This window comes from Hakea prostrata, chromosome 10, assembly GCF_041222555.1.
Source record: "Hakea prostrata isolate BN-2017 chromosome 10, UWA_Hpros_2, whole genome shotgun sequence".
Taxonomy (NCBI): Eukaryota; Viridiplantae; Streptophyta; class Magnoliopsida; order Proteales; family Proteaceae; genus Hakea; species Hakea prostrata.
Window position 1 is genome coordinate 9,792,003 of NC_142609.1, and position 22,050 is coordinate 9,814,052.

The following is a 22,050-nucleotide window of genomic DNA, read 5'->3' on the forward strand; positions in this document are numbered from 1 at the left end:
ATTAATTGGGCCAACGCAGATAAACGTCACTTTCCAAAGAGCTCAGAGAGAGAGAGTGCATACCAAGTGTCTCTGCCGGATTAGGGCTGGTAAGCACCACCCAAATGAGTGAAGAATTCACCGGAGCCACCACAAAGATGACAGAGGAAAAGACTTCAAGTCTTCAAGTGAGATCGGTAGAAAGATTTAGTCGAGGCCTCTAAGGGTTGACGGTTTTTCAAATCTTCTCCATTAAAAAGTTAGAAAACAATAATAAAATATAGAAAAATAAATTGAACTTGTCAACATTGCTGGGTTACCAATCCGCAATGCTTGATTTAACTTGTTTAAGATCAACAGAGTTTTCATTGAATACATAACAAAGTGAGATGGAGCCATACCATGCTACAGATAAATCATTAGAGTTTCTCACTCAAGGAAGCAGGACTAGTCATCCCAAAACAAATGTGAGAGTCACTGGTATTAAGTATATCTTGAAATTGACATGGAGAAGCCCTCTTTGCACTGGTTTGGGACAAGGAATTGGCAAATTATGATCAACGCTAAAAAGAGTGATAACGCGGATACATTGGTATCCATCCACAATTGACAGCCTCAAAGAGGTATCTTAATCTTTACTGACCAAGAGAATTTAGTTTCCCTCAAAATAATTTTTCCAGCCTCCTACCGACTAGAGTAGATATTCTTCCTAGTTCATTCAAAGAACTAATGGCGAATACCCTCTTCAAAATGGTCTCTAACTTAGGAGACCAACCTAAGAAAAGTAAACACTCGTGATCAATGCAATATAACCAGTTCACCCTCTTTCTTTTTCTTTTCTTCTCTGCTTCCTCTTCCAATTACCCCCCCCCCCCCCCCTAGATCAATTATCCATCTTTTTCCTACCAAAAAGAAAATTACCCATCCTTCTATCCAAGCTACTCCACAAGGTTATCCAGAACTTCTCCTCCTATTTAGGGTTCCACGGCTCATTACGTTATTTCAACTTTCAACATCCCTTAGTTTTCTCCCTTTCTTTCCTAGAGTTGTTACTCTAGGTTTTTAGAGTAAGCACCATGGGGGGGAAACATCTTTTAACAGAAAAATAACCATCAATCATTTAGTAATCCTATCCTGTCATCCAAATATCCTTCTTCTTAGATTCATATGCTTTCCTTCAATTCTCAATAAGGTGATTAAAGGATGGATGGAAATTACAGAAGCAAGGAAAAGGTGGCTAGTCGACTCATTTCCAATAACAAACAGCTAATACATAACATCAATGGATAGGCTTTGAGAATGGCACACAGTGTTGGAAGAGAACCCCAGAAACATCTGCATAATAAAATTGAAAGACTAGATGCAAACGATTTCAAGCATCAAATATCCTTCATCCACCACGATACACCATTAAAGAATACTCAGGCAGTTTCTCCTAATTTCCTGGGATCTTTTCCCATTTAATTTAGTTGAAAGGAAAATCATTACATCCATGTATCAATTTCCAACGCTCTACATAAAATTCTTAAATAAGAATGATAAGAAAACAGATTCAAACTGAAAAGGAACTCACTGTTGTAACTTAATAAGAGCAGATATAAACACAATACAAGAACTTCCAAAAAGAACACAAATAAACTATGCCGAAAACTTAACACCTTCATCATCCGCAGAAGAACCCTTGAAAATTGCAACTTTACCCTTCTGCTCTAACAATCTCAAACCCCGCATCAGCACCGTGCGATCCATCCCATGGAGCTCGGTTCCTCGCGACTCGATCCCTGAACGTATTTCTTCAACTGTCATAACACCATCTTCCAACCCATTATCCTTCACAAACCTCAAGATACAATCAGCCCAAGGAAGCTTCGAAAATTCGTGTCTCTGCTGCCGAGCGCGAGGCCAGGAAGCAAAAGGCAGCTGCCACGTTGTTTGGTGACAGCCTTGAAATCAATAGTAGGGAGCTCGAAGAACATCTGAAGTCAAGCCTGAGCATATAAAGCCAGACCTTCGGAAGGAGTGTATTCGGAAATACCTGAACAGCGTACCTTTCTCCGAATTGCTAGGTTTGTACAACATTCAGGCTTATCGCATGGGGCAGAACGACGTTTGGGAGCAGATCCTTGGAACGATCCCTGACTTCGACACTGCTCCTTTTCGTGAGGTATGCCACCCGAGGTTTTCGGGAAAGTTGGTATGGATCTTCCAGACCGGGCTCGGGGAGAAGATGATCCTTTTCCGGTGACCCTCAATATGAGGCATATCTGAATGACGAGCCGGCACTTCCAGAGGAGAAATCACAAGCCGAGTCTCAAGCTATTGCTGTAGAGGATTCAGCCGATGCCACTCTTGAGGAAGGCTCTTCTCATGGTCCTGAGAAAAGTCCTCCCGACTAGGGTCCCTCAGGCAACAATGAAGAAAAGGCTTAGGGAGTTGTTCTTTTGTAAAGATGTACCCTCAATTTAATGAATAGACATTTCTTTATTCATGTTGGCCTCAAAATTTCCCCGTCTCATGCCGAAGTATTGCCTTGAATATCAAAGTATTAATGATAAAACTTATCACTTAACTTTTCATTCCTAACCGAATAATGATCTTATAGAAATATTGTGAAGATGCGTTTCGGGAAGATGCGTTAATCTTCCCCACTACTTCATTTATTGCAAAGTCCGCACGTTTCCCTTCTGCGAAGTTCAAATGTTTTTCCGCTTTTGTGTACCATTCATTGTTTCCAATGAATCGGAAATACATCCATTATTTTAATGGCGGTGCGACGATTGGAGGTTTCTCTGCATCAGGTGCTCGCTTCCACATGTTTCTATGTGGCATCCCTTCGACCGTTGATCTTGCTTTTTGCGGATTTCGAAGCGTCGTTTCGATCTGGGTCGTCGGTTGTCCTTAGCCTTCAACCGTCGTCTTATACCTTAGGCTATTTAAAGCCTTCGTGGGTACTCTCCATCTATCCTGACTTCTACAAGATAGATTTGCTAAAGTGCCAAAGCAACCTTTCGTCCTTCGGCACCTTCCGTATTCCTCGTACTCCAACGATGACTCTATCCATTTCCGAACAAGTGAGTTTTTTGATTTCTCATCTCTTTCCCCTCTTCCCCCGAAGTAAAGCGCACGGTAGTTATACTTGGGGTTTAGTTTGTTGGTCTGTCTCGGAAGCGTTAGAAAACTAGGGTTTCCCCATTGTTGCTTGTCGTTTATTTCTCAGACTTCGATACGGCTGGTTTTTTTTGTTGTTTTGCATAGTGGCTCCCAAGATCAACCCGAACTTTATCGGAGCAAAATCGTGCAAGAAAAGGGTTGCGTCGGTGGTTGGGGCCGGTGTGGTGGTTTCAGCTAGTGAATCCTCCAAGCGTAAAGGCGATCGGCGGTGAATCTTCAAGTCGATTCCTGCAGCTTCGTTGATGCCGTCCCTACGCCTCCTTTGCCCGAAGTGATCGCTCGTCTTTCCCGGGAAGATCTTGATCACTCCGTTGCCGATGGTACTGCCGGCACTCTGCTGGTGAGCTTGTTGGTGAGCTTGTTGGTGCACCCCCGAAGAAGACTCTTGGGGCATCCGAGGCAATTATGTTGGCGTCCGATGAAGGTGTGGTCCCAGTCTGCTGCTCCTATTTCTAACTCTAGTGCTTGTTTGGCATCCTCCTCCTCTCCTTCGAGTTGGAGGATTTTGCCATCGAGAAGCGCTCGTCGGGTGACAAGTGATGAAGCTCGGCCTTTGCTTGGTGTAGTTCATCCTTCTCATCCTTCGCTTTGAATTAGTGTCAAACGAGTTTGACAAAGCGTTGGAATGTGTCTGCTGCTCGAATGACTTACGAGAGCGCAGTTCTTTCCAAACTTCCGGATGAAGTCTTTACGAAGTCACTTTGGTGATGTAAGTCTTTCTTCATTATCCTCTCGATTTTGAAAAATTACTTCTCTGCTCCTCGCTAACTCGAAAGTTGTTTGCGGGAGTCTTCTTTGTAACTTCCACAACCAAGTGGAAGCGGTTACTAGACTCGATTAGGTTGAGCAATGAAGTTTCTAGGCTTCGGGAAATCTCGAAGCTAAAGATGTTGAGATTGCTCGCCTTCGGAATCTAGCTTGGGAGGTGGCGAGGAGAAAAGAATTCGATGATTGGTCGTCTTCGGTCGGACTTGGATGATGCCGGGGAGAAGATCCGGCGACTGGAGCGGACAGTTGGAAAGTCAAGAGCTAAAGGATCGAAACATTACCCGAAAGGCAAGCTGTCGTTCCTTTGCCCGAATCCCTTCCAACTGATGTTCGCAGAGCCTACGTCTTCAAGTATTTACACAGTAAGCCTTTTGTTGATATGCTGAATGCTTATAACTTGAGGCGTACCGGGATGGTGAGAACGAAGTATGGGAATCAATATTAAGGAAAGATCCTCATTTTGATACGACTCCCTACAAAGTCTTGTTTGCCATCCTGAAGTATTTACCGACACGGGTATTCCTCCTCCCGATTGGACCAAGGATAAGATTGATCCTCCACCTTCCGATCCAGATATTATGCAATATCTCGGAAGATTCTCCTGTTTATTCTCCGCTGGAAGAAGTCAATTATGACGAGCTTGTACCGAATGCGAGTTTGGTCGAGGACCATTCTTCTCCTGGACAAGCTGGACAAAGAGTATGAAAGAGGATTTTCTGAATATCGAAATATTTTTGTAATCCTCATTTCTTCTCTTCTTTTCCTTGACTCCCCACCAATGGTTGACTCATATGTTTGTTCTAGCAAAGTCGCGTCGATCTTGTATAACTTGTTAACAGTCACCTGTAATGACTTTCTTCTTTGATCAAAGATTGTATCCAGCTGTTGTAATTATTTTGATACTGGCCTCTTTGGATCTTCTGAAGAAATAAGAAATTACTTTATCTTTGAACTTTGCTAGCCACTTGAATCGTCGTTGCATTAGGTCTTAGTTGTCTGGAACAATGCCTTTACTTAAGGATTTCCGGAGAAATACAATAAGTCTGAGAAGGAACTCACTCGGGTTTTAAACCGATGCCTTATACTTAAGGATTTCCGGAGAAATACAAGTAAGTCTGAGAAGGAACTCACTCGGGTTTTAAACCGATGCCTTATACTTAAGGATTTCCGGAGAAATACAGTAAGTTTGAGAAGGAACTCACTCGGGTTTTAAACCGATGCCTTATACTTAAGGATTTCCGGAGAAATACAGTAAGTTTGAGAAGGAACTCACTCGGGTTTTAAACCGATGCCTTATACTTAAGGATTTCCGGAGAAATACAATAAGTCTGAGAAGGAACTCACTCGGGTTTTAAACCGATGCCTTATACTTAAGGATTTCCGGAGAAATACAATAAGTCTGAGAAGGAACTCACTCGGGTTTTAAACCGATGCCTTGTACTTAAGGATAATTCAAAAATTCAATAACTCTCGAAGGAACTCACTCGGGTATCAAACCGACGCCTTGCAAAAGGAACTCACTCGGATTTTCATCCGATGCCCCGACTTAAGAAAGTTCGAAAAATTTTCCATAAGCGTTGAAGTGTTGAAGGACCCACACAAATTTTCATCCGATGCCTTATAGTTGGATCTTGTTCTTGAATGTGGTGTATGATGCCCCCCAATCAAAAGATAGTTTGTTGAAAACCAAAAATTGCATTGATTGAGTTGAAAATGATTACATCACGAACAAAATCGAAATCATCCTCAAGGATAAAACTTTTTGAGATGCCTAGCATTCCACGAACAATCCAACTCTTTCTGGGAATCTATGTTCTTCAGCCTGTAAGCTCCTGAACCGACCGGTTTCACAACCATATAGGGTCCTTCCCAGGAAGGGTCCAACTTTCTTTGGTGACACGGGTCGGAAGCTAGGGTGTTTCTCAACACCAAATCTCCGGCTAAGTACCGACGATTCTTCACTCGAGTATTATAATGAGACGCTATCCTTCTTTGATAATGTTGAGTTCGTGCTATTGCCTTTGCCCGAACTTCGTCCAACAAATCAAGACTATCAAGCAGTCCTTGTTCATTTGCTTTTTCCTCAAATTCACGATCCCGTAACATCCCCGCCATTATCTCCACAGGTGCCAATGCTTCGAATCCATATGCCAACCTGAATGGAGTTTCTCCTGTAGATGTTCGAACCGTAGTTCATAAGCCCACAATACATTATGTAGTTCTTCGACCCAAGAAGCTTTGTCAGCTTCGAGTCTTCTCTTTATTCCTTTCAGTGAGCGTTCGGTTAGTAACCTCTACCTGGCCATTGCTTTGGGGGTATGCCACCGAGGACATACGATGCTCGATCATATATGTTCCACGAGAATTGCTCAAATTGTGGACAATCGAACCGAGTACCATAGTTCTGTGACAATTATCTTTGGAATCCCAAAGCGATATATGATTGATTCAAGCACAAATTTCTCCACTTTTTTCTCGATAATTGTCGCCGGCACTGCGGCTTCTACCCATTTTGTGAAGTAATCAATTGCTACTATCGGATATTCCCGTCCTTTGATGCCTTGGTGAATTTGCCCATGATATCAATTCCCCACATTGCAAAGGGAATGGGATTTAGAATTGAAGTCATAATTTCCGCCGGGGCGCTTCGATCATTGTAGCATGGATTTGAGAGTTACTACATCGACGAACGTAGTCCATAGCAGCCTCTTGGATCTTAGGCCAATATAACCCAAGTCTTAGAATTTTGTGGGCTAGGGCTCGCCACCCATGTGAGCGCCACAAATTCCTTCATGAACCTCGACCAAAGCTGATTTTACTCCTTCGGGGCCTATACATCTCATAAGGGGTCCAGCATAAGATCTTTTGTATAGTCTCCCATTACGAATGACAAATCTAGCTGATCGAATCTTGATCAACCTTGCCTCTCTGGATCCTCGGGTAACTTGTCATCTCTTAGATATTCGATTATTGGATCCATCCAACAACGTTCGCTTTAATATAAGAAATTTCTTTCTCATGATAACTTGGAAAAGTTACCTCTTCAATGTAGACCGAAGGGTCTAGATTCTTTTCCTTGGCATTGGCTAGTCGGGATAGCTCATCTGCCGCTGAATTTTCATTCCTCGAAATCGAGATATCTTCAAATTCGAAATTGGTTCTCGAAATGCCCGCACTATCTCCCGATATTTTTGCAAGCGTGGTTCTTTAATGCCATACTCCCCCCTGGACTTGGTTGACTATAAGCCGAGAGTCACTATAAATAGTAACATCTGCAATAGCTAATGCCTTTGACAACCGAAGTCCTCGCTATCGGGGCCTCATATTCCGCTTCGTTATTACTTGCATCAAATGCGAATCTCAAAGCATATCGAATAATAAATCCTGCTGGACTTTTTAATAGAATTCCAGCGCTTTGCTCCATCTTTATTACTCGAACCATCCACATATACCTCCCAAGTGGTTGGTATAATGGGATCCTCAATGGTGGGTTCCACTGGTGCAGTAGTTTCTACTACAAAGTCGGCTAATGCCCGGGCCTTGATTGCGAGTTCGGGGCTTAAAACTCACTTGGAACTCACTTAGCTCAACCGACCAGGATACCATCCTTCCGGACAAATCGGGTTTGTTAAGAACTTTACTAAGAGGAAAAGTTGTAAATACCTCAATTGGATGAGCTTTGAAAATATGGCCTTAGCTTCCGGCGGCCATCATGAGAGCTGAGCTCTGCTTCTCAATCTGCGAATATCTCGTCTCCGCATCTAGCAACACGTGGCTTACATAGTAAATCAGCCACTTGTTTCTTATCTTTCTCCCGAACAAGTACCGCACCGACCGCCAAAAGGGATGTCGCTAGATATAGCTGTAATGTTTCCCCCTTCTCCGGTCCGGACAGGATCGGTGGTTGTCCGAGTGCTTCTTTTAATTCCTCGAAAGCTTTCCGGCACTCTTCGATCCACTTTGCTTCCTTACCGCCCTTCAGGTCTTTAAGTGCCTTGAAGAAAGGCAAACATTTTTCTCCGGACTTGGAGATAAATCGATTTAAGGCAACAACTCTCCCTGTCAAACATTGTACATCCCGAACGGTTTTGGGAGCCTCCATATCAATCGAGCTTGTATTTTGGCAGTATTTGCCTCAATTCCCCTCTCGTGATACCATGAAACCCAAGAATTTGCCCGAGGAGACTCCAAAGGCACATTTTTCGGGGTTCAACTTCATTTGATGTTTCCTCGATCTTGAGAAAACCTCAGTCAAATCTGCAATGTGATTTGCTTTTGTAAAGCTTTTCACCAGCATGTCGTCAACATATACTTCAACATTCTTTCCTATCAGCTCTTTGAAAATCTTGTTGACGGCCCTCTCGATATGTTGCTCTTGCATTCTTCAGGCCAAAAGCCATGACCTTGTAATAATAGCTTTCACGATCAGTCATGAAAGCCGTATACTTCTCATCCTCCTTATACATAAGGATCTGATTATACCTCGAGTAGGCATCCATGAAACTTAAAGTTTCATATCCTGCAGTAGCATCTATCAAGAGGTCAATCCGAGGCAACGGGTAGCAATCTTTTGGGCAAGCTTTGTTTAGATCCGTGTAGTCCGTACACATCCTCCACTTCCCATTCGCCTTTTTCACCATCACCACGTTGGCCAACCAAGTTGGGCACTCGATTGGTTCTATGAAACCAGAATTCTTAAGTTTTTCAACTTCGTTCCGAACGGCTTCATACTTTTCAATAGAGAAATTTCTTCTTTTCGTATCACCTTGGTTTCGCCTTAGGGTCTATCCGAGTTTGTGCTCTGCAATGGCCCGATCGATCCCTCGGCATGTCCTCGGCAGACCATGCGAATACATCTTTATTCTCGTTGAAGAAATAACTTCAACTCATCTTTAAACTCTTCCAGCTGTTCAGACCCGACATAAGTAATCTTTTTCTCATCCTCGGTACACAGCTGGATTTGCTCCGATTTCTCCACTGGTTCGGGCCTTTGCATCTCTCGTCTCTTCCCGATCATCTCGAACTTCTATGGGGAGGGCAGTAACCTTCCTCGGACCCTCCTTGTCTTTTAAATAGGCAACATAATACCGCCGAGAGATCTTCTCGGTCGGAGGAGACTTGACCGATTCCCATATCGGTCGGGAATTTTATCTTCAGGTGCTTTGTCGAAACAATAGCACCTATCTTGGATAAAGATGGTCGCTCGAGAATCATATTATAGGCTGGTAGTTCTCGAACCACCAAAAAATTGATTCGGATAGTTGTTTCTTTAGGAAAACTTCCAATGGAAAGATCCAAGCTGAACCAATCCTTCCGCTAACCGCAGATGACCCCGCAAAGCCATATAGGTGTGTAGATGAAGGTTTCATCAAGTCCCGATCCACCTTCAATTTTTGATACACTTCGTAAGAAATTAGGTCAGCTGCAGACCCCGTATCAATCAATACTCTATGCACTTCCCGCCGTGCAATCTCTACCTTGATGACTATAGCATCATCATGAGGTAAACAAACATCTCTTTCGTCTTCTTCACTAAAGGTGATAGAGTCTTCTCCATTCAGCTTCTTTCGCTTCTGCGCCTCTCCGGCTCCAACAAATTTGGATTTGGTTTTTAAACTCCGGAATGATTCGGGCTCTGGACCCCCGAAGATGGTAAGAATCGGTGACCGAGTAGCAGCTTCAATCACCTCCTTTCCTTTTTTAGACTTCGGGGCCTCCCTCGATCATTCTGAACTAACCGAACGATTCCTTTTAGGGGCAGCCGCACGTGGCCCACGTGGCTCCTCCCTTCTCCTGCTAACAAAACTGGATAGATGTCCCCGAGATATCAATTTCTCAATATCTCGCTTCGGATGACGACATCATTAGTGTAATGACCATAGTCCTTGTGGAATCGGCAATACTTTTCCCGATCCTGCTTGCTCTCCGGGTTTCAAAAGAATTTTAGGCGGCCACTTCAAAATATTTTTTCTTTTGAGGATATTCAAAATATCGGCCCGAGGAGCATTCAATGGAGTGTACTCACTTCTACCGGGGGATCTTTGGCGCAAAGGTTGGGATCTTCCAACCCGATCGTGAACATTCTTCTTTGGCTTCGCTTCGCTCGGGAGCCTTTTGTTCCTTATTGGAGACTTTATTATCTCCTTGGCGCGCATCTAGAATCTCCATGACTTCAGCCTCGCTTCGGCATCTCTGTACCAACTCGGCATAAGTCGTGGGTATATCCCGTAGTAATAACTCTAGGAGTTTCCGATTTGTGAGTCCTGTGAATAGAGCGGTTACGGCTACTGTTCATCCAAGTTTTCTATCTCCATCGTCACTTTGTTGAATCTTTTCGAAACTCTCGATCGATTCGTTCTTTCCTTGTTTGACAATAAACAAGGTTTCTTCCGTTTTCTTGACCTGTATCCCACTCGGAATCGCCCTATGAATTGGCGCGCCAATTCGTCAAAGTTTACGATCCTTCCCGAGGGGAGGTTAGAAAACCACTTTTGTGCCGCTCCCGATTAGAGATGAACCGAAAACCCCGCATAAAATTTCATCGAATTACTCGAAGCGCCATGGTCTCGTTGGTAATAGCCGATGTGAGCTGTTGGATCTCCGGAGCCATCGAATGTTGAGAAGGTAGGCAAACGGAAGTTATGGGGAAACCGATATCCCGCAATTGGCTCAAGCAAAGGAGTCTTCCGAATGACCGAGTAAATATCCTCGTTATTCTTCCCTTAGCCAATTGCCCTAACTTCTCATTGATGTTGGCCAATTCTTGACCAATCTGGGTCGGGTGATCTTCGGCAATACGATCACGACCTCGATTAACACCATCATCACGTGCTACTCGATCATCACAAACAGCCCGTCCTTCACGAACGTTTCTCTCGTCATGAACTGCTCGATCATCACGAACGGGTCTTCTGATAGAGGGTGAGTGAGTTCTTACCCCTGTATCCAACCTTGTATTTGAATCAGTTGTACTCTCTTGCGGTCCGTCGAACAGATCGCCTCGCCTTGGTTGATCATCAATCCTCCGAAGTCCTCGGTCTCCTTCACGGAAATTCTGATCAACATTCCGGTCTTCAGCCATTCTTTGGTCACGTGGTATTTGATCACGTGGCAATGCACGTCTCCCTGAATCGTGTTGATCAGGTTCTTGTGGTAAAACCACTCGTTTGGTGAGCACGCGGAGTGCTTGGCTCACCTCCAAGAGTTGAATCTTTACCTGATCCAATTGATCTTGGATTGTATCAGGAAGAAGATTACGTCCTCCCTGGCCATTATCCACCTCGAAAGGATTTTGGCTTTCCTGGGGAATATCTGGATTATTCACCCCAGGTATCTGAACACCGGAATTGCGTTGTGCAGCGGCTGCTGCGGCTGCCGATCTAGTCACCATGGCTTTTTCAAGTCTTTCCCACAGACGGCGCCAAATGATGCGTCCAAAATCTGCTCACCCTTGGATCTCCACGTGATGTCCTCGCAAAACGAAAGCGTCGGATGTGGCCCGACCGGCCGGGGGTCGGGAGTCCACCTCCGAAGGCTAAGTCGGTTGATGAACTTAATCACAAACGGCTCTGCTAGAAGCACGGAGCTAATGAATGAAGAAACGGGAAAGGTGATCTAGATAGCAGGACGCCGATAGTTTGGATCTATCAAGTATGTATCCGAACCTGAGTCTCAGATAGTATTCTTTTTGATCGATTGATCCATCCCTCACCTTGTATGGTAGTGAGGTTTATATAGAGTGTACCTTCGAATCTCCTTCGTTGGATGCACTCGAGCCTTCTTCGGGTAGTCGTTGGATCTTATCAATGAGATCCGTTGAGCGATAGACTTCTACTAGTTTGGGCTAGTAGAGGACTCCTGAGATAACCGTTAGGTTATGTGATAGTTATCCCTTTGATGATGATTATCCGCAGCCGTCAGTTTGAGTCTGCTGTCATCAGGGTGATTACCCTAATCCATAAGTAAGATTAGGGCACGCTTGCAACCGAATAATCTTTCTTCTTCAGCAAGCCATCTTCTGGATCCGGTTCGCTCGGGAGCGATTCGGTTTTTCCGTCTCGACCGGGGTCGAGGGTCGGACCAGGTATGAACCCGGTCTGATCATAAACTCTCCATATCACCAGAGAATCAGACATTTCTTATGACCTTTATCCATCCACTCGGCACGAACATCTGACACCAAAGCGAGAGAAAAAACCTCTTTAGCTTCATGACTCAGAGATCTCTCAATTGCAGGATTAGAGAAAAGTGGGAAATCTTCCTCAAGTCCAATCACAAATATCTTTTGGGTTCTGCAGTAATCTAGTATCAGCTCCTTCCAGAGTTGGATCTGCTTCTCTCGAGTATCCTTAACCGGCTGAACGTGAAGTATGGTGGGTAATTGAAGAAGTGGGGTACCTTGAAATCACCCAATTTCTGCATTTCTTCTACTGCTCAGGAATCAACTAATTAACCTCATCTCAATTCTGATGTTTGGGCGAAATTATATCAAAATCCCTCAATAACGTTTTGACACCGGTACGGTCTCAACAACAGTAAATCGTTTTCAAAAATTCTAAGGTTTTGTTACGAATCAATGTCAGATGAGTTTTTCCATTTACTCTGGACCTGCTGCTGGGACGGTTCCATGTAAAGCCAATAATACCAAGAAGGTCGTGGGCTCAAGCGGGTCTTGGAGGACATCGCAATAAGTGCCCAGTGGGCCCTTAGAGAATATCATATGTTAGATTTCAATTCAATGTCTATAATAAAACAGCTTTGTTTATACTCAACTTAAAACTCATACCACTATAAAACCCAACTAATATAACCAAACCTGATTTAATTTCCAACTTTCCCTTCGCTGTAGAGAATCCAAATCCAGTTCAAACCTCCTTTCTCTAATCCTCTTCACCCTGCCTTCTACCTAGCGTTTCATACTAGCCTGAGGTAATGAGACCCACACTCAATCTGGCCATATCAGGCAAGGCAGTGCAAGTTCCACACTCATGTGAGTGTTGAAGCTAAGGGTGTCAACAGTGGGGTTTGGGGCAGTTTCGATTTGGGCTTTAACGGTTTCGGATTGAAAACACCGAGTCCAAACACAGCCCATTTGCAAAATAATAGTTTTGTGTTTAGTGTTGTTTGGGTTCGGGTTGGCTAATGGTTTAGATTCGGGTTGAGACCATTACAAAATATTGTTATTCACCACCAACAATAAATTTTGAATAAAAAATAAAAAGCATTTAAAGCTGATGCGTCCAAAATCTGCTCAGCCCTTAGATCTCATGGTGATGACCTGCAAAAACGAACATCAGATGTGGCCCGACCGTTGGGATCGGGAGGCCACCTCCGAAGGCTAAGTCAGTTGACGAACTTAATCACAAACGGCTCTGCTTGAGCACAGAGCTTAGGAATGAGTAACGAGAATACGATTCAGATTGTATGTGTCCTCCTACCTTGTGAGTAGGTGATGTCTTATATAGAGTGTACCTTCGAATCTCCTTCGTTGGATGTATTTGAGCCTTCTTCGGATAGCCGTCAGATCTTAATGGATAGATCCGTTGAGTGATAGATCCCTACTAAGTTGGACTAGTAGACGACTCCTTTGATAATATGATCGTTATATGGTAGTTATCCATATAATAGCGATAAGCGACAGCCGCAAATGCTACTACCCATCTCTTTGACGATTAGTCCATTCCGATTGTAGCAGATTAGGGCGTACTTGTGATTGAGTTAGTTTTCTTCCTCAGCAAGCTATCTTCTGGACCCGACTCACTCGGAAGCGAGTCGATTCCTTTCGTCCCGACCGAGGTCGAGGATCGAACCAAGGTTGAACCAGATTCGGTTATATTTTCACCATATCACGAGCCCCCCAGACCAAGTGTTTGGACGATCCCAAGGGCTTGGTTTTGAACTGGGTATTCTGTTGAACAATAGTTTTGCATAATCCCCAGCCCATTAAATGTCATATCACATTTAATGCAGCTGTATTGCTTTTCCTCGAGCGTCGTGAATATTTTCACTTTTTGTGGGGGTGACGCCACGCGTCCTCTGTAGACGAAACTATCATTGCTCACGAAATTGAAACGACGGTTTCTGAATGCCAGTTTTTGATTCGTGAGTTCAAACTTTCGAACCGTCTCCAAATCTCGATCGTTGATGTTGAATCCATCTCGATCGTACATGTCCTCGATCACTCGTGCGAGTGCTTAAAAGCGATTCGTTGTCTTCGTAGGTTTCATTCTCTTTGTCTGGAATTTTGAAACCTCATCATCTTCTTCGCGCTCTAACGATCTTCTCACTCTCAAGCATTCTGCTTCAGTGATTCAGTAAGTCTACTGACTCCTTTGCAATCTTTACTTTCGTCTCCAGGTTTCTTTTTTCTTGTTAAAAACCGCAACCAAACTTTTTTAGTAATGGAAGGTGGTAGGGTTTCTTCTGAAATTCCTCCTGAATTTAGTGTCGGTAAGGGCGACTCTAGTGACGAGGCCTTTGCCTCAGTCCCTCTTGAGCAATCGGATAGTGACCAGAAAACCTTAACTGCCCTTTGGCGTGACTTCGAAGAAGTTAGCCAACAGAAAAGAGCAGAAGAAAGTGGTAAGGCTCCTTCTGCACTTCTTGGGTCTGGACCATCCAGAATTCCAAAGGCGACTGCCGAATCCTCTGGGCAGTCCAAACAACCTATCAAGTCCACTGATGGACCTAGTTCTGTTACCTCCTCCTTTACTGAGGAGAACCTTCCTTTAGCCATCGAACGCTTCGACTTTCCTTCCTCATACCATCTTAGGGCCCCAACTCCTGATGAGAGGGTTAATTCTATCCTTCCTGGCGAATTTTCCCTGTATATAGATACTTTGGAAAGTGGGGTTCGCTTTCCTTTCTTCAATACTTTGTTTTCTGCTGTTCTAAATCACTGGGATATATGTCCTGGCATGCTTCTTCCCAATAGCTGGCGTCTCATCTTCGGCTTTTTGGGTTTATGTTTCAAACTTGGCATCACACCTTCTCTTCCTCTTTTTGTACATTTTCATGTTCTTTCTCTTTCCCGTCCTCTTGGCTGGGTTGTTCTTTCCAAGCGCAAAAAAGTTGAGCTTGACTGGTCGGGCAGCATTCTTGCCAAGGAAACCTGCCCTTCCAATCACAAGGGGTGGCACAAATGGTATTTCTTCTGCCGAGCTCCTCAATCAGACCATAACTTCCTGACCACCTGGAAACTGTACACTTCATACTCGAGGGCAAACCCTGTCCCTCAACTATCCAAGGAAGACAAAGCTGCTGTTAGGAAGATCAAGAGATACATGGATATGAGATGGAATACAACTCCATTCTTCAATACTGAGGGCTGGCTCAACGTGAGCTTTCTAACTGTCACGTTTCGTTTTCTTGAATGTACTGCGACCTTTTTCAACTTTCTGACTTTTGCCCTTCTTTGTAGTGCCTCCAAGAATTAATCCAGACAACCTTCGGGTGAAGGCTGCCAAGGCCGTTGTGACTGCAGAGCAACGGTCTCCTCGAGCATTGACTGCAGAACAGGTGGCCTCTATGCCTCCTCTAAACCCTTCTTATAAGGGTATAAGAAACTTGAAGCCAATGGTTGAGGCTTCGAGGAGAGGGAAGAAACCGATGGTGGAAGAGGTCGAAATCCCCTCTCCCGTCCAAACCAAAAGGAAGCATGACTCGGTCGATGCTTCTACCCCAAAGAAATCCAAAAAGAATAAAGATTTTGAGGAGATCGTCGTCCCTTAATGGTCATTGGTGGTGACAGACCGAGTCACGCAGGACCATGAGAAGGCTGCCGAGTGGAGCTCTCTCGGCTGTATGCCCTGCCAATCGACAGCCTTTAAAACCCTGCAAGACGATGCTCTCATTCGTCTTTCCACGAGGTATTATTTTTCTTGAGTTTTTACTACTTGCTTTGTAATCTCTCCTGGGATTTTTGATAATTCTCCTGCTTTCCTAGGAATGCTGTGTTGAGCTTCTACCAACACATGGAGGCCTTGAGCCAAGTTGGTTGTAGTGGCTCCTTGCTGCAGTCCCGTGAAGAGAATTTGGCGAAGGACAATTCTGAGGTGGACATGCTAAAGAAAGTAGTCGAAGAGTCAAAAGAGGAGAATGACCAGGCCATGAGTTCTTTGAAAAAAGAACTTGACTTGTCGATCGGCGTGGTTGCAGCTACCGAACGCAAAGCCAAGAAGCAAAAAAATCTTGCTACTGTTTGCGCTGAGAGCCTCGAGCTTCAAGCCATGGATAACGAACGTCTGAAGAAGATGGCAGTTCCCAGCAAACCTGAACATCTTTCACAAGATCTTCGGAGGGACTGGATTCTGAAGTATCTGAACAGCGTTCCCTTCAGCGATATGATGGCTTCATTCAACCTTCAAGCTTCCCGAGAGGGGCAGAATGATGTCTGGAAAGTTATTCTTGAAACAGGCCCTTCTTTTGACACAACTCCTTTCCGGAGCGCATGCCATAAGGAAATCTTTGAAAAGCTTGAGCTACCTTTCCCCGATTGGGTTTGGGAGGAAGAGGACCCTATTCCAGCAGATCTAGATATCGAGAAGTATCTTGATGATTCGCCGCCTCTTCCCGAAGAACCTCCAAAGTCTGCCTCAGACAAAGATCCTTCGGCCGAAAATGTTAAAGAACAATAGGAAGCTATCTTTCTTTCTTTTTTGTAAGGGTTGGCCCCCCACGGCCTTTGATAATGAAATAGAGGTTTGCCTCCTTCTCGAACTCTTCCAACGATTGCCATAATACTTTCTCATAGCGCACCCAGGGAATTGTCTCTATTCCCTCACGTAAGAGATATATAAGAGATATTTAAGAATGAGATAAGTTATCATGTAGATAAACTTGTACCTTAATTGAAGATGATGCTCGGGACATCAGAGGGATACGTTCGGGAGCATTGATTTGAGTTGATTTGATTCTTACCGAACCCTTTATGGCTCTTGGCACTTTTTCTCCCGACTGCTCTCTCTTTATGACGAAGTTCAAGCGTTTCCTCGTATTTGGGTACAAGTTGTTCTTCCCAAGGAATTGGGAATACTCTCTTATTTAATACTGGTGTGACGGTTGGTATTTGGCAGTATCCTCGTACCAGGTGCACATTGCTCCACTTGGAAACTTAGGACAGACTTTAGGTTTTGAATTTGAAGCGCCGTTATCTCCTGACTGTTGATCCTACATTTTTCGGAATTCGAAGCGTCTCTTCTATCCTACCCCTTGATTAACTTGGGCTTTCAACCGTCGCATCACTCCCTGAGGCTATTTAAGTTCCTCAAGGGTGCTTCATCTTTATCCTCGCAAACTGCAAGTTATTCTTGTCTGCTAAATTTGCAAAGTAGTATTTTGTCTTCCTTTGCTGTCTCAACTCTTATCCTCCAACAATATCTCGATCAGAACCTGAACAAGTAAGTTTTCTCCTCTATCATTCAGTTTTATCATGAACTTCTCCTTCTCCCTGAGTAATCTCCACAGTATTCATACTTGGGGTTTACTCATTACGGAAGTTCCCTGTTGGATATTCCTTGCTTCATCCGTTCGTCAGAAATCTAGGGTTTTCCTTTTCTTGCTATATTTTTGGTGGATTTCTCGTACTGACGATGCTTGCCTTTTCTTTGTAGTGCCTCCAAGAATTAACTTGAATAATATTAGGGCGAAATCTTGCAAGAAGACTGCTCCAGTGTTGACGAAGGTTGTTCCCTTTGAGGTGATTGCCGTTGGTGAATCTTCTAAACGCGGGGAGATTGCTGTTGGTGAATCTTCAGTTCAGATTCCCACAGCTTCTGCTGATGCTTCTCCCACGCCTCCTTTTCCTAGAGAGATCGTTCGGTCTTCTAAGGAGGATGTGGCTCCCTCTGTCGCTGTTCGCACTGTTGAAACCCCTGCTGGCACTACGCTGGAATCCTCTTCCATGATGAAGACCCTTCGGGCTTCTAAGGAAGATGTAGTCCCTACAGTCGTTGTTCGGGCCTCCGAACCTGACTCTAGTGCTTGTTTGGCATCCTCCTCCAATCCTTCTACTGTGGAGGTTTTTGAGGAGGCCGAGGATTCTGCTTCTAGGAAGTGCCCTCGGTTGGCCGATGATGTGTTCCAACCTTCCTAGTCACTGAAGAGATCTGACTTGGTAACATGCGATTTTGACAAGGCACTAGAATGGTGCACTTCTGTTCAAATGCCTGCCGAGAGCAGAGGCTTCTCTACGGTCCCAGATAGGGAGTTTATGAAATCCCTGGTGATATAAGTTTTTCTTCATTACCTTTCGTTCTGAAGATTTTTCTTTTGCTCTTGACTAACTCTTAAGTTGATGCAGGAGTCTCACTGGTAATTTCCACAATCAAGTGGAAGCAGCCTTTAGACTTATTAGACTGAGTGATGAGCTTTCCAGGCTTCGGGAAGAATCCAAAGCCAAAGATGTTGAGATTGCTCGTCTTGGAAACAATGCTTGGGAGATTGCCCAAGTGAAGAACTCCGAGAACGAGCGTCTTCGTTTGGATTTGGATGGTGCCAGGGAGAAGATCCGACAGCTGGAGCGGGAAGTTGAAAAGCTTTTAGCAAGGGCGAAAGGGTCTGGAGTTGTATCAACGCCCCAAAGGCAAGCTGTTACCCTTTTGTCCGGGTCCCTTCCGACTGATGTTTGTAGGGCTTGCATCTTCAAATATTTGCAGAGTAAGCCTTTTGTTGACATGCTGAACGCTTATAACTTGCAGGCATATCGGGACGGTGATAACGAGGTATGGGAATCGATACTAAGGAGAGATCCTTATTTCAACACGACTCCCCACCGCTCCAATTGTCATCCTGAAGTGTTTGCAAAGCTGGGACTTCCTCTTCCTGCCTGGGCCAAGGACATGATGGACTTTCCACCTCCAAATTTGGATATAATGCATCATCTTGATGACTCTCCTCCTTTGTCTCCTCTTAAAGGATTCAACTATGAAGAGCTTGCCTTGAATGCAGGTTTAATCAAAGGCCAGGCTTCTTCAGGAAAAGCTGGACAAAGAGTATGGAATTGCGGAGGATTTTGTAAGTTGGAATTTACAGAATGCTTCGTAATCCTTGAGGGAGATAAACAAATGATAACATATGTTTTCTCGACTCTGTTCTTCTTGATTCTGAGTTGCTTCTTGACTCTGTGTTGCTTCTGACAAAGCTGCTTCGATCTTGTTTTAGAGTTCTTCACGATCACCGGCGATGATTTTCCTTCTTGACCGAACGAAGATTGTATCCCAACACTTGTTATCTCATATGTATATTTGATGTAAAGGTTGGCCCCTTCTGGTCGTTTAAAGGAATAAAGAATTAACTTCATCTTTGAACTTTGTCAGTCACTTGAGTCTCTGTTGCAGTAGGTCTTTGTTGTTTTAAAACAATGCCTTTACTTAGAGATTTCCAGAGAAATTCAATAAGTTTGAGAAGGAACTCACTCGGGTTTTAAACCGATGCCTTTACTTAAGGATTTCCGGAGAAATTCAATAAGTTTGAGAAGGAACTCACTCAGGTTTTAAACCGATGCCTTGTAGAAGGTCCCACACGGGTTTTAAACCGATGCCTTTTGATTTTGTCGCTGGATTTGAACTTAAGTATTGTGTTGCTCCCAATCAAAAGGTAGTGTGTTGAAAATTGAGAATTGTATTGATTGAGTTGAATACTGTTACATCATGAATGAAAATGATAATCTCCTCAAGGATAACATTTCTTCAAATGCCTAGCATTCCACGAACGATCCAGCTCTTTGTTTGTTGTCATGTTCTTTAGCTTATACGCTCCCGAACTAACTGGTTTAATAACCATTTATGGGCCTTCCCATGAAGGGTCCAATTTCCTCTGGTGGCGTGGATCTGAAGCTAAGGTATTCCTTAATACCAAGTCTCCCGCTATGTATCGACGATTCTTCACTCGGGAATTATAATGTGACACTATCCTTCGTTGATAATGTTGAGTTCGTGCTATTGCCGTTGCACGAACTTCATCTAACAAGTCAAGGCTATCTATCAGTCCTTGTTTGTTCGCTTTTTCTTCGAACTCTCTTTCCCGTAGTGTTCCAGCCATTACTTCAACAGGTGCCAATGCTTCAGATCCATAAGCCAGTTTAAAAGGAGTTTCTCCTGTGGGTGTTCGAACCGTAGTTCGATAGGCCCATAGAACGTTGTGCAATTCTTCGACCCATAAGGCTTTATCAGCTTCGAGTCTCTTCTTTATCCCCTCAAGTAATGTTCGGTTTGTAACCTCGACTTGGCCGTTGCTTTGGGGGTATGCCACTGATGACATACGATGCTCGATCAGATAAGTATTGCAAAATTGTTCAAATTGTGGATTATCGAATTGAGTGCCATGATCGGTCACGATTATTTTTTGTATCCTGAACCGATAAATGATAGACTCGAGCACGAACTTCTCCACCTTTCGTTCAGTGATGGTTGCTAGAGTGCTAGCCTCAACCCATTTGGTGAAGTAGTCAATCGCTACTATAAGATATTCTCATCCGTCAGATGCCTTGGTGAATTTTCTCATGCTATCGATTCCCCACATTGCAAAAGGGATGGGGTCTAGAATCGAAGTTAAGGTTTCAGCCGGGCTTTTAGATACCATAGCATGGATTTGACAATTGCTACACCGATGAACATATTTCATAGCAGCTTGTTGAAGCTTAGGCCAATATAGACCGAGCCTTAAAATTTTGTGTGCCAGGGCCCGACCGCCCATATGAGCACCACAAATTCCTTCATGTACCTCTACCAAAGCTAATTCCGATCCTTCGGGACCCAAGCATCTTAAGAGGGTCCAGCGTAGGATCTTCTGTATAGCCTTCCATTCTGCATTATGAATCGTGCTGATCGCACCTTGATTAATCTTGCTTCTTTTGGATCTTCTGGCAATTTATCATCTCTCAGATATTCCACGATCGGATCCATCCAGCACCATTCAGCTTCAATATAGGATATCTCCTTCTCCCGATAACTTGGGAATGTTACTTCTTCTATATAGACCGAAGGGTCTAAATTCTTTTCCTTGGCATTAGCTAGTTTTGATAGCTCATCTGCCATCGTATTTTCTTCTCTTGGGATTTGACATACTTTCAGATTCCTGAATTCTTTCTGCAATGCATGCACAATCTCTTGATATTTTTGTAATCGGGGTTCTTTGACTCCATACTCCCCCTGTACTTGATTGACAATAAGCTGTGAGTCACTAAAAATAGTTACCTTCGCTATCGCCAGTGCTTTTGACAATCGAAGTCCAGCTATTAGAGCCTCGTACTCTGCTTCATTGTTACTTGCTTCGAATGCAAATCTTAATGCATATTGAATAATAAAACTTGCTCGACTCTTCAAAAGAATTCCAGCCCTTGCTCCTTGCTTATTACTCGAACCATCCACGTATACCTCCCAAACGGTTGGAATAGTGGGTTCGACAATCTCCTCCACTGGTGCAGTAGTCTCTACTACGAAATCGGCCAATGCTTGGGCTTTAATTGTCGTTCGAGGCTTAAAGCTTACTTGGAACTCACTGAGCTCGACCGACCAAGCTACCATTCTTCCAAACAAATCAGGTTTACGAAGAACTTTACAAAGGGGAAAAGTAGTAAGTACCTCGATTGGATGAGCCTGAAAGTATGGCCGTAGTTTTCTAGCTGCTATCATAAGAGCCAAAGCCTGCTTTTCTAGCTACTATCATAAGAGCCAAAGCCTGCTGACATAATAGATTGGCCACTGCTTTTTGTCTTTTTCCCGAACAAGTACCGCGCTTACTGCCAAAGGGGATGTTGCTAAACACAGTTGTAAAATTTCTCCCTTTTCGGGTCGGGACAATAGCGGTGGTCTTCCCAGTGCTTCCTTCAGATCTTCGAGAGCCTTTTGACACTCTTCAGTCCATTTAGCCTCATTACTGCCCCTCAAATCTTTGAGTGCTTTGAAAAAAGGTAGGCACTTTTCTCCCGACTGTGAGATGAAACGGTTCAACGCGGCTACTCTCCCCGTTAAGCATTGCACATCTCGAACAGTCTTGGGGGCTTTCATATCGATCAAAGCCTGTATTTTGGCTGGATTAGCCTCAATACCTCTTTGTGATACCATAAAGCCCAAGAACTTGCCCGACAAGACTCCAACGGTGCACTTTTCCGGATTCAGCTTCATTTGGTATTTG

General features: G+C 44.0%; 1 pseudogene; it reads right to left on the reverse strand.

Moving 5' to 3' along the window:
- Positions 1 to 1,103: 1,103 nt before the first annotated feature.
- On the reverse strand, positions 1,104 to 12,339 carry LOC149001829 (vacuolar protein sorting-associated protein 25-like; annotated as a pseudogene).
- Between the last annotated feature and the right edge of the window lie 9,711 nt (positions 12,340 to 22,050).